General features: G+C 30.5%; 1 pseudogene; it reads left to right on the top strand.

The window, feature by feature from the left end:
- Positions 1-10,237: 10,237 nt before the first annotated feature.
- Positions 10,238-15,973, top strand: LOC129316173 (disease resistance protein Roq1-like; annotated as a pseudogene).
- The last annotated feature ends 26 nt before the right edge of the window (positions 15,974-15,999 follow it).

Raw genomic sequence — 15,999 nt, 5'->3', positions numbered from 1 at the left:
AGGTTCGAATATCTCATATAACAAGTTAAATAGTCCCGAATCAATTATGGGACAAAGGTTACCCCCTGATTTTAATGATCGGTGCCAAGGCAAGTTCTTGATTCCAATGATCACTACTAATACCATGTGGATTTACTAATCTACTTTTCTTCCTAAGCGAACTCTCACCAATGATCATGCTAGGCATAACTTGACACTTTATGCCATTTTAACACTAAATGTCATTTCAACATAGTTTATGCACATATTCTTACTCACGTGATCATCACACTCTACACATCAAAATAGCATATTATTCTCAATTTGACAATGATATATCATCTATCGTAATCTTAAATCATAATATGCATCATACATAAGGTTTATTTTCCAAAATTCTTTCACAACTCATCATATTGCCAATTTGCATCAAATAATATTCACATATCAATGAGTTCAAAACATAAATTTCAACAATTATCTAATTAACATACAACTATATAAAATAAGTTTCTTCCAATTACCTCAAACTTTTAAGAGGTCAAAAATTTACTCCTCAATCACAACTTGCTTTCCAAGCTAAATTCAAGCTTACCAACATTTCGTGAGGTTAGTCTACAATTACATTAACATGCATCACTATTAATCATTAAAATTATCACTTCCAACATCTAATTTCATACTTTAATAACCAAATTCTCAACTATAAGATCAACTTCACATTCAAGGAGTTTCTTAACTCCTATTAATGTTATTTAGCTCTCAACAACTTAAATAATCACTAATATATCATCCAACAACCCCAAATCATCATCAATGTTACATATTACTCACTTTACCTCTTAAATTTCAACACTTTGATAACCCCAAGCTCTCAATTATTGAGTTTAATCACCACATTAGGTTTATCAACTTCCATTAGCTCTAACTAACACTAATAAAATATTTAATCAACATCAATGATAGCCACTTACCTCAACTACTACTATTTATGATACTTTAGGGCATAATTTCATTCATAATTGAAAGCCCACTTTCATGAATATATAAAATCATTATATCTAGGCATAGATAACTCAAACAACTGCTGTTAGTTCCATTTAGACTAATGGATTTAGACACATAGCCCTAGGTTCGAAAATCATTATCTCTTAACCTCAAATCTCACTACCAAAACGTGCAGAGAAGAAGAAAAAGAAGAGATAAAGAAGACATACCTAGATGAAATCAAGTTTCAATCACCTTTAAAATACCCAAGAGTTGATGCCTTAGTAGAGGAACAACTTACTTTATCGCTCTTCCTCTGTTTCTAGTCTTCTCTCCCTATTTTAGACCCTTTTTCACATTTTAAAAGAAATTGATTCTGTAATTTATACTGCAACGTAAATTTTTATGCTGTAACATAGTGCACTGAGCCAAAAATTCAATTTCTTTTCTCTTCAATTTGAGCTCGGATAACCCAATTCACTTTTGAATCTAATCCAAAAGCTAAAACCAAATCCAATAATTGTTTCTAACTATTTTCAAATCTATTTATATTTAAATTTACAAATTTATCATTCATTAGCTTAATTAATCAAGAGAATAATTTTTGAAATATTACACAATGGACTCCAATGAGGAATTTGAATGGCAAGCAAGAGTTTTTTAATCTTATTTGGGCTAAAGTCCACTTCTAATTGTTTTATTTCATATACTTTTATCTTATAAAAATAAAATAAATGAATTTTATTATGTTAATAATATTAATAATAAGAATTTACTACATAAATAATCTATAAATAATATATGTGTCTTGATTAATTGGAAACAAGCCTCTTAAGTATACAAAGCTAAATATATAAATTGTTCTTTAATTTTATACTCATTCCTTTAAAAAATATAAAGCATTTTTAATTGAATCTTACCCCCAATAAAGTTGTTACTTACTTTCAAACTAACCCTATCTTTTCATATTTATCCATATTAAACATCCTATAATAAATATAAAGTCACTATCAATAGGGGCACTTTTAAAAAAAGGGCAATGATTATACCTCGAAAGACTAAAAATGCCTTATATTTTTGAAAATCTAACTCCTCAAAAAATGCCTTACATTTTTAAATGAAGGAAGTATAATGTTTCACTTTCCTCTCTTAATTTTATAATTTTATAAATTATATTTTAAATTCTCTAACCTTATTATCGTTAGTTTTAAATGATTATTTTTTGTGTCAATCATTATTATTTTAAAAAATTAAGCTTAATATATCAACATCTAATAATATTTTATCAATATTTAATAATTTTTCTTGTTAATGAAACTAACTATGTTAATATTAAAGAAATGATAAAACACTTAATAAAATTAAAAATCTAAAATAAAACATTATGTAAAATTAAAAAAACTAAATGTATATTTTAGCCTTCTATTTATAAAACATGTTATTGACTTTTTATTATAAATTTTTTATTTTACTTTTATTAAATGTTAGGGAGAGAAAATATATTATTAAATAGTCACAGACAAATTTAAGAAAAGCAACATTGAAAAATTATTAAGGTTAACAAATATTAAGATTTTTTTATTCAAATGGAACACTTCACTTGTAAATAACACAAGAAGGAGTATCCACACTCCATAGTACCCATTTTGTTCACTCTCAGTGTGAATAATTTAAGATTATGAATAAAGAATGATTGATTATAATAAATATTGTGATTTTTGTGAGGCTGTTGGGGGAATGGCATTTAAGTATATGGACATATAAAAATATTAACTTGCAAAGGTCTTTTTTTCTTTTTCATTCATCAAGGAGAAGAGATTCAACTAGAATCTGTTATTACAAATATAAATATGACCAATGCTTAAAGCCTCGTCTTCCAGGAGCTTTTTCAAATTGCTGGTGAATTATCCAAGTAATGCACACCTAATTTCATAGGGATAGCAAAAGATACCAAGAAGTCAACTCATTTATTTCCTTTCCTGTATATGTAATCAACCTCAACTTGCCAATCCCTGTGCAAAAGAGAGTGAGACCAAATGGCTATTAGCATTCACATATGTGGTATTTTGTGATAATAGAGTCACTGTTAACATATAGTCAATATCTAGTTTAATCTTTCTAAAACCTTGATCCCAAGCCATATTTAATCCATCAACCATAGCCCAAAGTTTTGCTTGTAAGGAAGTACATTCTTCAATATGCAGTGGCGATGCTAGCACCCTAGGTCATGGGGGCAACGTTTTTAAAATTAATAATTTAAAAATAATTTAGTAAAGCTATTGTATCCCGTGTGGCTTCATATTATAGAATCGTTAAGCAATCATTTTATTGTTAATATTAAGAAAAATATCTTTTTCAATATAAGTCTTTAGCCAATTATTCATCAATAAATTTTTCATATATTTTGCAGTCAATTTTTCACAAATTTCATAATAAAAAAAGCTTTTTATATCATTACTATGACAATTAGTAATATCATTCCTAATTTCAAAAGTATAAAATTTTTTGAAACCTAAATATTTTTTAAGTTAGGCTAAAAGATGCAAAATATTTGGATCAAAGGATATAAAATATTAGAACATATGAATTCTTTTTATAATTTTTTTAAGTTGCACCCCCCTCCGAATTCTATGTAGCGCTACCCTTGTCAAAATGACAATGGCACCCATGAAGTCAGGATCCATCAGGATTTCACAATGAGCATCCCACACTCACGCAACAAGTATCCAAACCCCAGCTGCCAGCTGCCAGCTGCACCCTTTAGACAAAAACATTTTGAAAAATAAATTTGTTACGGTCATTCCACTGTTACCAACAAATAATAAGACCAAAAATTAATACCCAGATAGAGCTCAAGTGAGTATTTCAAGTAGTACATCCCCATAAGTTGTACAGCATTCATTAATGGCTCATTTAGAAGCTGATTCGTTTTGCTTTATTATACTCCCTTCTTAAAAAATATAAAATATTTTTTAAAAAGTTAAATATTTAAAAATATAAATTATTTTTAATCTTTTAAAGTATAATCATTGTCTTTTTTTTAAAAGTATCCCTATTGATAATGACTTTATATTTATTATAAAATATTTAATAAAGATAAATATAAAAAGATAGGATTAGTTAAAAAATAAATAACTATTTTATTAAAGAGTAAGATTTAATTAAAAATATTGTATATTTTTAAACAGAAAAAATATAAAGTTGATACTGACACAAGCCAGAGGTCTTTATTCTAGCGGCTTGCCTTTTGTCTAATTATTTAAGGCATCGTTTGGTATGATGAAGAGTTTTTGATGGAATCAGAATCGGAATAAAAATTGAAATTGAAATTGGAATCAGAATAGAATTGAGTTATAAATATATGTTTGGTATGAAGATGGAATCTGAATATAATATTAATAAATATATGTATTTAAAATAGATAAAGACCAAAATACCCTTATAAAAAAAAATCAAAAACTCAGCCATCATGATAGAGTGTGTATGTGGGGCACTTATGACAATTCCATAGAATTGTGGCAATTCTATCATGATGGAGATGGAATTGAATTCTTGAGTATTTTGGCAAAATTGGAATCCATAAAGAATTTGAATTCATGCATACCAAACTATTAAAAGCATGATTCCAATTCTAATTTCATTTCTCTTGAACTTAATTATCATGTACCAAACATGACCTAAGGCTTGCCTTGCGTAAAGACAGATTCACATTATTCTTTTTTCTTTTTAAATATCTTTATTTCATCAATTGTCATTATAATTATAACTAGACTCTTTTTTTTTTTTTGTCGCCAACTAACTATAGCTAGATTTAAACCTCATACATTGCAAAGGTTATAAATAATTTAAATAAAATTAGAAATTTTAATTAAAACAATTAGAGTGAATTATTTGACGTTAGGTTTTTTTAAAAAAAATGATGGAAACTTTTTTTTTTGGTCAACAAAAGTAAACTTAATTAAAATTATAGAAACAGATTACAACATAAACCCTTAAGAAAAATAGTAACACTATTCTCTCAGGCCCACCACACAAAAAACAACACCGAAAAAAAAAACCTAAAATAAATTACAAACCAAGTTTTCCCAAACTGGACAAACTAACAACACAAAAGCTAAAATGAAACATGAAACATGGAAAAGACTGCCAGATCCCATTAAAAAAAAAAAAAACTGTCTAAAGATATTCCATCATTTAAATAAGAAGAAAATAAAATAAAAAATAAAACGGTTAAATCAACCGATGACATAGCAATATTAACACAAGGCTAAAGTCCATCAACCAATTAAAGACAACCAATTTCTAGCCAATAAACTAAATTCTACTAGATTTGTATAGTAAGGTTTATAAGACTTCTGTAATCTTTTAAATTGTAGGGCAATCTTGTCCCTTCTCATTATAATTAATCAGCATTGACTTATTAATCATAATCGGAACCTAGGCTCCAGCTCTTGCCTACCTCTAATCTAAATAACAACGTCCGCTTTATAGATTAGCAAATTTTGTATACAATTTTCAATTAAGATAATATAAATAAAAAAAATTAATCTTTTAGTTCAATTTAACTACTTGTAACTCAATCTCTTGATTATAATTCATTGCGACTCAATCTTTCAACTTTTAACTTGTATATAACTCAATCTTTTAATTTTTAACTTGTCTATAACTCAATCCCTCAACTTTTGTTAGTTTTTTTTTTTCATGTGAGTTCAAATCGCATATTAAAGATCAAAAGGAGGGTATTTTAAAATGATATATAAGCATTTCTTTTATCCATTTTATTTGATAAGGATAATTTTTTAAAAAAATTTTGAAAAATAAAAACTAAATTATAAATGAATCAAAAATTGAGGGATTGAGTTGTAGTGAATCAGACTTGAGGGACTAATTTGTAGTGAGACATAATTAAAAGATTGGGTTAAAAGTTTAAGGATTCAAAGATTAATTTTTTTATAAATAATTGTTATGAATTCAACAAAATATAAGTAGTTGTGAAATTAACTGTCATATTCATTTTCATGTATTTTCATTAATTCAAAAAGTGTTTAAAATCATTTTCTGTAAATTGTTAAAAAAAAATGCAGGAAATGCTCGATGTATGTTTCTTTTAATTTTTGAAAGAACCATACCTTAGTTATATTTAGTTTTTAAACTTAACCTTTATAACTCAAGTTATGAAAGCATATTATTGAAATATATACATTTGTCATGGTTCAATTTACAAATAAGCAATTATAATTGATAAAATAAAAAAAAGAAACTGAAAATTGATTGGTAAACTTTCAATTTTCCTGGCAAAGTAAAACTTTCAATTCCTAATTTTTTTATGGACGAATTTTACTGCAAGCATTAAAAAAGAAAAAAATTACACTACAAGTCTAATACATTCTAATATTACACTAAGGCCTAAGGGCCCTTATTAGAGGTGTCAATTAGGGCCAACCCAATCTTAAAGGGTCAGCCTTTTAAGGGCCCAGGCTTAAACGGGCTAGCCCTTTTAAGCTCGATTACATCTCAAGGTTCTATTTTTAGTAGCTCGGCCCTGGCCCTCAAGGCATCGGCCCTATTTATTTTTAATTTTTCAATTTAAAAATTTTAAAAAATATATTTAAAATCCTAGCAAAATTATTACACATCATATTAAGTCTAGGAAAATAAAATAAAATCAATTTACATAACAAAAATTTTTAAGTTTGATAAAAAAAATAACATCCTAAAATTAACTCCGACATCAATTACACGTTGGTAGCATCATTAGCTAAATCTTGATGATTTTTATCATCATCAACATCAATATAATTTGATCATTCTCCTTGTAGATCCTCATCAATGGCAAATATGTTAAACTTTTCATATCTTCCTTTTTCATCCTCATTATTTGCAATAAATAATAAACTAAAATCATAATTTCAAGTTAGTTAAAGAATGCAAAAATATTCAAAGTGAACAAATAATAATGTGCATGTTTACTATCTGGACTAGAGAGTAAGTGCTGAGCTTGAGTGATGCGGTGTTTTTTTTATATATATTTTTATGTTGTTTTTTTTAAATGTATTAGGGCTTAAAGGGCCAGCCCTTTTATTTTTGGGTTTAAAAGATCTAGCTCTTTTAAGCTCGATTTATCTTTTTAAAGATCAAAATAGTAGCCCAGCCCTTAATTTTTTCGGGCTTAAAAAGGTCGGCCCTACGGGCTCAGCCCTAATTGATGGCTCTAGCCCTTGTTATAATTTTTCTTAAAAGTGAAAGTACAATTTTACCCTGTGTGATTTCAAAACTCAAATCATGTACAATACAAAGTCCCAGTGTGCACAACACGATATTTTTGAATTTTCAATATAATGTTCATACTTGTTTACTTAATCAATGGATTTAATAAAATGTACAAGTGATACAAAAAATATATAACACAACGTCCATGGATGCACAACACGATGTTCATGCATTCATGGACATTGTGTTGTATGTACTTCGTGTGATTTGTATATTTTAACTTATAAATCAACTGTTTGACCAAAAAGAATTTATAGGTAAACTCGACACACATGAACATTGTATTAAGGATTCATAAATATCGTATTGTACATTCATGAACATTGTGTTGTGTTTTGTGAATGAAGGTTTTGCACAAGTTGAGCTTTCAAATCACACAAAGGCAAAATTGTACTTTTGCTTTGAAGAAAAATTGCAACAAGAGCCCTAAGGCTTGTGGTATAATATCATAATGTATTGAGCCCAAAGTGTAATTTTTTACTTTTTAGGGCTTGCAGTGTGATTTTTCCTTTTTTTATTGTTTACAAAGACAATTATTAATATTATGTTTTTATATTTCATAATTTTATAAATATAGTATGTAAAAGTTGTTGGAAGTAATATTGTTAGGTGAGCAATATCACTTAGCTAGATTTTAATAAATTTTAATTCCTTAATGAACACATAACTCAACTGGTAAACGACTGTGCTAGCTTAACCAATGGTCTCAAGTTTAAGTCTTTGGTATGTAGCTATATTAAATACTCTTTTGGAAATTTTTGCTATCAGTGTGATTCTACTTGACTCATTTCATGAGTAATGGGTAATTATATACAAAAATAAACAATAGGTTCCAAATTGCAAAAGATTTCTCTGTGCACACCATTAGTGATAATAGAATTTGAAATTTTTTTTCTGAGTTATGGATCATAATTTTCATTTAGTCCATCCATACTCTTAACTTGCAACAGTACTCATCAATAAAGATTTGATAAAGGATAAAATGGGAAAATAAAAATGGTAAATTTTTTCATGCTTTGACGGTGACTAGAAGAAGACAAAGTAGAGTAGAAGGGCCTAATGACGGATCTTTTATTGTTAAATCTGCATATTTTTTTGCTTTTGTAGGTGTTTGATAGAATGCTCACAGTGTGTGGAGAACCTTTTTGAAATGGCCAATTGCAGAAAAGATAAAATCCTTTATGTGGTTGTTTGCACATGGACAAACACATCGTCGATCTCAAGAGAAGAAGAGCACTAGAAGTAGATGGGAATTGCCCTTTTGGATGTGACTTGCTGGAGGGCTCAATGCATCAACTGAGGGGCTGCCATAATGCCGCTAAACAATGGAAAGCTGTGATCAAAGAATAGCATTGGAACACGTTCCAAAAGCTTTAAGGGGTTGATTAGGTGAAATGGAACATGACTCATGAAATAGGCAAAGACTTTACAAGGAAGATAGCTTGGCATACCTTTTATAGATACATTTGCTTATGATATTTGGGTAACTAGGTATCATCGAGTTTTGGAGGCTAAATCTGGATGACCTTCAATGTAATGCACTATCTAGTTTCTTTAAAGCTTGTTTATACTCTAACTTGACCAATAAAGCCCCCCAATTGGCCTATGAAAGGAAAAGGAGCGGAGAAACGTGCCAATCAATTGAAGTGTACATGCATTTAGAGGAGTCATATGGGATGGGCAAGGAAATTGGAAGACAGGTTTTGGCAATAAGATTGTTAACGTCCCACCTACTATTGCAGAGATTATAGCTATTAGACAAGGGCTAATGTTATGCTGGAATCATGGCTTTAGAAAGATGAACATTAAGATGAATTGCACAGCTACTATTAACCTCATTCAAATAGGTTACGAGGATAGTTACCTTTTTAGAGATATCATTATGGATGCTTGTTTATCGTCTCAGAGAAGTTGGGACCTTCATTTTAATCATTCATGTAGGGAGGACAATCTGTATGCAGATTATTTAGCCAGACTTTCTCATGATCTTAATGTTAGCTTTTATATATTTGATCATCATCCACCTCTTCAATAGTTGGAAAATGATGATGGAAACAGAAAAATTGAACTCCTTGTATTCTGGTAAGTCAACGTATGTATAGGTTCTTAAAAAAAAAAGGTTACAAAGCTCCCATATCGTTTAACCTTTTTGTTTGGATTGTGAGCAAAATAAAAGACTAATAGAAAAGAAACTTTTAAAAATAATAAAAAAAATTACTATTTTGAAAAGCTAGGGGGAAAACTCCCAAATTTTTTTGCTTAGTACTGAGGAAGTCTAATGATCTTGAACAAAGTCTCCCTCACAAGTTGTGTGATTTCATTGGTTAAAGTAAAAATTATTTCAAATTTTGCCTGATACAAAAAAGATGTAACTAAATGTTAGAATAAAAAACATATTCATTTAAAAATTTGAAAAAATAATAGAAAAATTCACTTGAAATATACAATGACAATAAAATCTTGCGAAATGTGATATTTTTTTTCAAGTTTTATAATTTTTCTAACATTAATGTATTTTGTAAGATGATTATAATAATTTTAAATGATTACTTTAATTTAAGTAATAATTATTTTTCTTTTATCAATAACTAGAATTAGATAGTAAATAACAATTTTTGCTATATAAATTTTTTAATGATTGAAATTCAAGTATTACAAATATTAAAGATTATTTTAATTTAAATAATGATTTTTTTATAATGATTAAAATAAAAAAAGTAATTACAACTTTTCTTCTATAAATTTATTTTATTCACTAAAGTTTAAGTATTATAAGTATCAATAGTTATTTTAATTTAAATAATAAATTTTTTTGATAATAATTAAAATGTGATTGCAAATGACAACTTCCGCTCTAAAAATATTTTCTGTCATTTTTTTAATAATTTTTTTATCCAAAATTTTTATATTATTTCAAATGTAATATACGCACGTTAAAGCGCGTTTCTGTTTTTTTTTTTTTTTAAATATATATGAAAATCGCGTCTCTGGATCACGCGGATGTTCCCTCAGTCCTCCCTTGTCCTGTCCTTTCATTCTTCCTCCTCCTCCTCTTCTTGACTACTGTTAATCCGCTTTTATGTTTATCTTTTAGTCTATTTTATTTGTTCAGCTGAGTACTGTTGCTGGTTTTAATTGCAAATCTACCTATTATTATAATAGAAGTGATTATCGTTGCTGTGATTTTCAGTTCAGTCGGCTATTGTATTCTCTTGTCTCTGCATCTCTCTCTTCCGTTTTAGGAGAACCGTTTCATTGGATTGGCTGCACGTCCATCCAAAGCCACAAGGTTTGCTTGTTCCTACAATTTTACTTCAATATCACCCCAATCTTCTACTGGTTTCATATTTGGTAGCCAAGAATTTGGGGGGGGGGAATCTTCTTATTTTCGTCTTCTGGATTCAGGTTGGGGATATATAATCTCGACTAATTTATTTTGTTACATTTCATTCCCGTGTGAATGCATTTCTATTTCACGCCCGTGTTGTTGACTTGATCATGTAAAGAAAAAAAAAATCCATTTTGTTGACTTGATCTTCTCGTTCTAGTAGATAACTTCTCATGTTGCTGGTAAAAAAAAAAAAAAAGATAACTTCTCATGTTTTCTTTACTGATGAAACTAGGATTTTGTTCAATTGATTTTATATTGCTACTCATTTTTTGGTCCGCTTCATGAGATTCTTTTTTTAAAAAAGAAAATTTAACAATTTGCCAGCGTAGAATGAGCATGAAAAATTTATGACTTATGATTCGTTATAATTTTATATCATATAAAATATAGATATTAGCACTTTAAAGAACTGGTATTTTTGATCATTCCCTGGCAGGTCCAGCACCATTTCTACTAGCTACCATGGCTGAGCAATCACCGTTTTCCTCTTCCTTCTCTTATGGATGGACTTATGATGTATTTATCAACTTTAGAGGTGAAGATATTCGCTTTGATTTTGCTAGGAACCTCTACGAGGCTTTACAGCAAAAAGGTTTCCATACTTTTTTAGACAACGAAAGGCTTAAAAAAGGGGAAAAGATTACACCATCGCTTCTCAAAGCAATCCGAGAGTCTAGAATGGCTATTACTATTTTCTCCAGAAATTATGCTTCCTCTACATTTTGTTTAGATGAGCTTGTTTAGATCTTTGAGCATATACATAAAAAAGGTAGATTGGTTTTGCCTATTTTTTATGACGTGGATCCATCAGAAGTACGGCGTCAGAGGAAAAATTACACAGAAGCGTTTGCTCAGCATGAGAGAAGGTTTAAACATGACAAGGAGAAGGTGCAAAAATGGAGGCGGGTTCTACAAGATGCTGCTTGTCTCTCGGGTCTCCATTTCAAACTTGGGTATTTAAGTACATTGCCTCTCTTTTGCTTTACATCTTTTATTTGTTTATTTGATATTGATAGTTACTACCAAATTAACTTCTAAGAGAGGCTACAACACAAGTTATGACTTTCAAAATTTGAAGTGCTATATTATTTCCTATCAGCTCTTATGTGTCTTAATAGAGAAATGAAAACAGAGCTTGAACTTATTTCAGCTAATATAGTTGTGTTTAGTTTATTTGGTGGTTAGTTTTTCAGATGCATATGTTATTAATAACTAAGTGAGACCTAGAATCATGAAAACCACAAAATCTAAAGTGCTTGAATCTTGTATTGATATGTTTTGTGTCAAAGTGTTTGTTTTGATGCATTTTGTATGAATCTAACTTTGTCACAAAATCAAAAGATTGATTTGACGCACTTAGTTTGAATTTTCCCAAAAATTTGCTATTGGTGCAGGAATCAATATGAATATGCTTTTATCAAAGCGATTGTTAAAGAGGTCAAGAATAAGATTCACCGTAGACCATTACATATTGCTGATTATCCAGTTGGGCTTGAGCCTTGAGTGCTAAAAGTAAACTCTCTTCTAGATGTTGGCTCAAATGACGAAGTCCGAATGGTAGGAATATGTGGCACTGGTGGAATAGGAAAATCAACAATTGCATGAGCAGTATGCAGTTTGATTGTGGACTCATTTGAAGGCTTTTGTTTTCTTACCAATGTTAGAGAAAATTCAATTAATCATGGCCTAGCATATCTCCAGGAAATGCTTCTCTCTGAAGTACTTGAGGAAGAGATTAAGTTTATTGATATTAATAAAGGAATTCCAATAATAAAGCATAGGCTCCACAAAAAGAAGGTTCTTCTAGTTCTTGATGATGTTGATAAGCTAAAGCAATTACAAGCAATTGTTGGGGGACTTGGTTGGTTTGGTTCTGGTAGTAGAATCATTGTAACAACAAGGGATAAGCATTTGCTAGTAAGGCATGGTGTTGAGAGAATTTATGAGGTAGATTGTTTAAATAAAGAAGAAGGTCTTGAATTGCTTAGATGGCACGCCTTTAAACAGAGTAGAGTTGATGCAAGTTATGTGGATATTTTAAACAATGTACTACTCTATGCTGGTGGTCTTCCATTGGCTTTGGAAGCTATAGGTTCCAACTTGTTCAATAGAGAAATAAATGATTGGAATTCTGCATTAGAAAGTTATCAGAGAATTCCAATTAAAGAGATCCAACAAATTCTGAAGGTAAGCTATGATGCTTTGGAGGAATACGAGCAGGAATTTTTTCTTGACATTGCTTGCTGCTTCAAAGGTGACAGTTTTGAGTATGTAAGAAGTGCTTTGTATGCACGTGGTATATGCCCAGATTATGGTGTTAAAGTGTTGATTGATAGATGTCTCGTGAAGATTAATGATGGTAAGGTGATTATGCATGATTTGATTCAAGCCATGGGTAAAGAAATTGTGCGACAGAGATCACCCTACGAGCCTGGTAATCGCACTAGGTTATGGTTTCATAAAGACATTATTCATGTTTTAGAAGAAAACAAGGTAAGAGTAATCTTTACATTTATATTTTCTTATTATTATATTTTTTGATCAAATTGTTCTCTGGTTTTCCCTAATCTAAAATCCTCTCCCTAATAAATCTTGAAGGCACACATGGCTTTTTCCCCCTCTTCCCATTCCTTGACTAACCTAGTATTGTTTTTGCACTTGTAGATTATAATCCACATATCCAACCCCACTTAGTCGGATAATGCTTGTTGTTATTATTATAGTTGTAATCTAATATTTTCTCCGTCCCAAACTATTAGATAATTTGAGACAAGATTGCACATACCAATAAAACACAATAATGATATTTTACAAACTTTTTTAAAACAAAACTATAAACTTTTAAAAATGCTCCTACACATTTAATCATTATGCTATAATATCATTTTAATTCTTTCTCCACTTGAAGGATAATATTGGAAAAGTATCAATAATGAAACATTAGTTTTCTCACATTGTCTTATATTTTGGGACCAAAAATCCCTCCAATGTTGTTTTATAATTTGGGAGGAAGGGAGCCTTTTTTTTTTTTAACTGAAATTTATACCAATTTGTAATAAATCTGACAGATTTTGTGGTATACTATTTATTTGGTATGCAAAGAGTATCTAACAGATTTTGTGGTTTATTATGTTATTCGGTATGAAAGGGTTCTGGGAATATTGAAGCCATAAATCTAGAGATGCCTGGAGATGAAGCGATTGATTGGAGGGGAAAGGCCTTCAAAAAGATGCCAAATCTTAAGATGCTTATTATTAGAAATGCACACTTTTCTACAGGTCCCAAGTATCTCCCGAATGGTTTAAGGGTGTTGGATTGGAAGGGATATCCTTGTCCATCTTTACCGTCTGATTTTAACCCCAAGGAACTAATTATCCTAAAGATGCCTGATAGTTTCCTCAAGCGGTTTGCACTAATCAAGGCAAGCAGAGTATTGCCACTTTTCATCATTATTTCGCTTTATGGTGAAGCAAGAACACCTCAATTTGTTCCATCCAATTTTGTCTGTATTAATGTTTGTGTTTTTTGATGTTTTGTGACGTTCTTACAATTTATTAAGACTAGTTGTTTTTATTCTCTTTTTTTGCAGAAGTTTCAGTCTCTGAGCCTGATGAATTTCAGAGGTTGCAAATTTTTAAGACGAGTTGCTGACTTATCTGCAGTTCCAGATTTGAGGGAATTGTGTTTCGATGGGTGCAACAAGTTAACTGAAGTTCATGTTTCCATTGGATTTCTTGGTAAACTTAAAAGGTTGAGTGTTAAAAACTGTTGGAAGCTCAAGACCTTTCCAAGTATCAGGTTAACATCCCTAGAGTTTCTTGACCTTTCAGGGTGCTCCAGCCTCAGGAGATTCCCAGAAATATTAGGAACGATGGAAAATATCAAAGATATCCGTTTGGACTTTAGCGGCATAGAAGAATTACCTTTGTCATTCAAAAACCTTGTTACCTTAGAAAAATTAAGACTTTCATTTTGTAAAAGTATCAAAAACATTAGGGGCATTCCACCAAACCTAAAAGAATTGTCAGCAATAAACCTTGATTGGTACTCACACTTGAGCTCAGAGTCTCGTAGCATCTTACTGTGTCAGGTTAGTTGCTCTCTTTCACCTTTTTAATTGCATCTATATGATGATTTATGAACTACTTTTAAGTAGTTGGTTCTAACACGCACATAATGAAATGATATTATTTGATAAAATAGCATGGCAGTTGAACAAAACAAAAAAATAATCATATTTCAAACATTGATGTTTTTTTCTTGATCTAGCGTTTCTATTGTTGGAACTAGTTTATGTTATGAATTGCTATTATGCTTATAGAAATAACACAAGACTTGTTACTCTATAGATAGTTCTCTCTAATTCTTCTTCTACAACAGTAATCTTTGAAATGATCTTGCTCCTTAATCTGATCTGCAACAGGCTTTACGTGAGGTTGATGGCTTGAATTTCATAGGAGAAGATGACAAGACACCGGAATGGCTTGACCACTATGTCATTGGAGATTCATTGTCCTTTTGGTTCCAAAAAGAATTCCCAAACATGGCTGTATGTTTTTCTGCATTAATAGAGGACTGTGTCACACCACCAAAACTGCTTATCAACGTCCGAATTAATGGCACTGATGTTGGACACCCAGATGGTCAAACAATATTTGGATCACTTGCATCACAACATGTATTTTTGTTTGATTTGCGATGCATAGTTCTTGAGGATAAAGTCAAGAGTGTGGTTTTAGAGCATGAACGGAACCACATGGAGATATACTTTGTCTTGTGTTACATAAACTGCTATCAAGAGGAAGAGGGTAATATATGTAGAAAAGCAAGGGTAAAATGGAGTGGAGCATATGTGTACAAACGAAAATCCAGAATGGAGGATATTCGATTCATGGATCATAACCAGGAGCCTGTCTCTGAGTTATTTAAAGGATCTTCCTTGAATCCAAATAGTGATGCTGAGTTATTGCGTAGAGTCAACTGGTCCTACATTTATTTCATCGAATTCAGTGAAGTCAGAACCAACGAGGCAGGCATGTGCTTTTTACCTGAACACACACCTCAGTCTCATTCAGTCACAGAAAGAAACAATAACAAGAGAAAAAGATAGAGGTACGGGGATTGTCTATCATTACGGGTCCCATCTTAGACGAGGAAGGATGAATGAAAAGAAAAATGCCATGCAGCTCTTTAAACAATGCTATGAGAAGTTGTTTGAATGTTCTCTTTGTTACTTGGTTTATCTAAATTAGTTGAGAACTTTATCATATCAACTTTGGATAGAGAAAGACACAATGCATGCAGACATTATAATTCACAAGGATCATTATTCAGATCATTTGTAACCGTCCACAGTCCTCTGGTTCCCGGGC

This window comes from Prosopis cineraria, unplaced genomic scaffold (genome assembly GCF_029017545.1).
Source record: "Prosopis cineraria cultivar Desert tree isolate PC_DT_omini unplaced genomic scaffold, ASM2901754v1 PC7, whole genome shotgun sequence".
Taxonomy (NCBI): Eukaryota; Viridiplantae; Streptophyta; class Magnoliopsida; order Fabales; family Fabaceae; genus Prosopis; species Prosopis cineraria.
The sequence above is the reverse complement of the archived record's forward strand: the minus strand, read 5'-3'. Positions and strand labels throughout refer to the sequence as shown.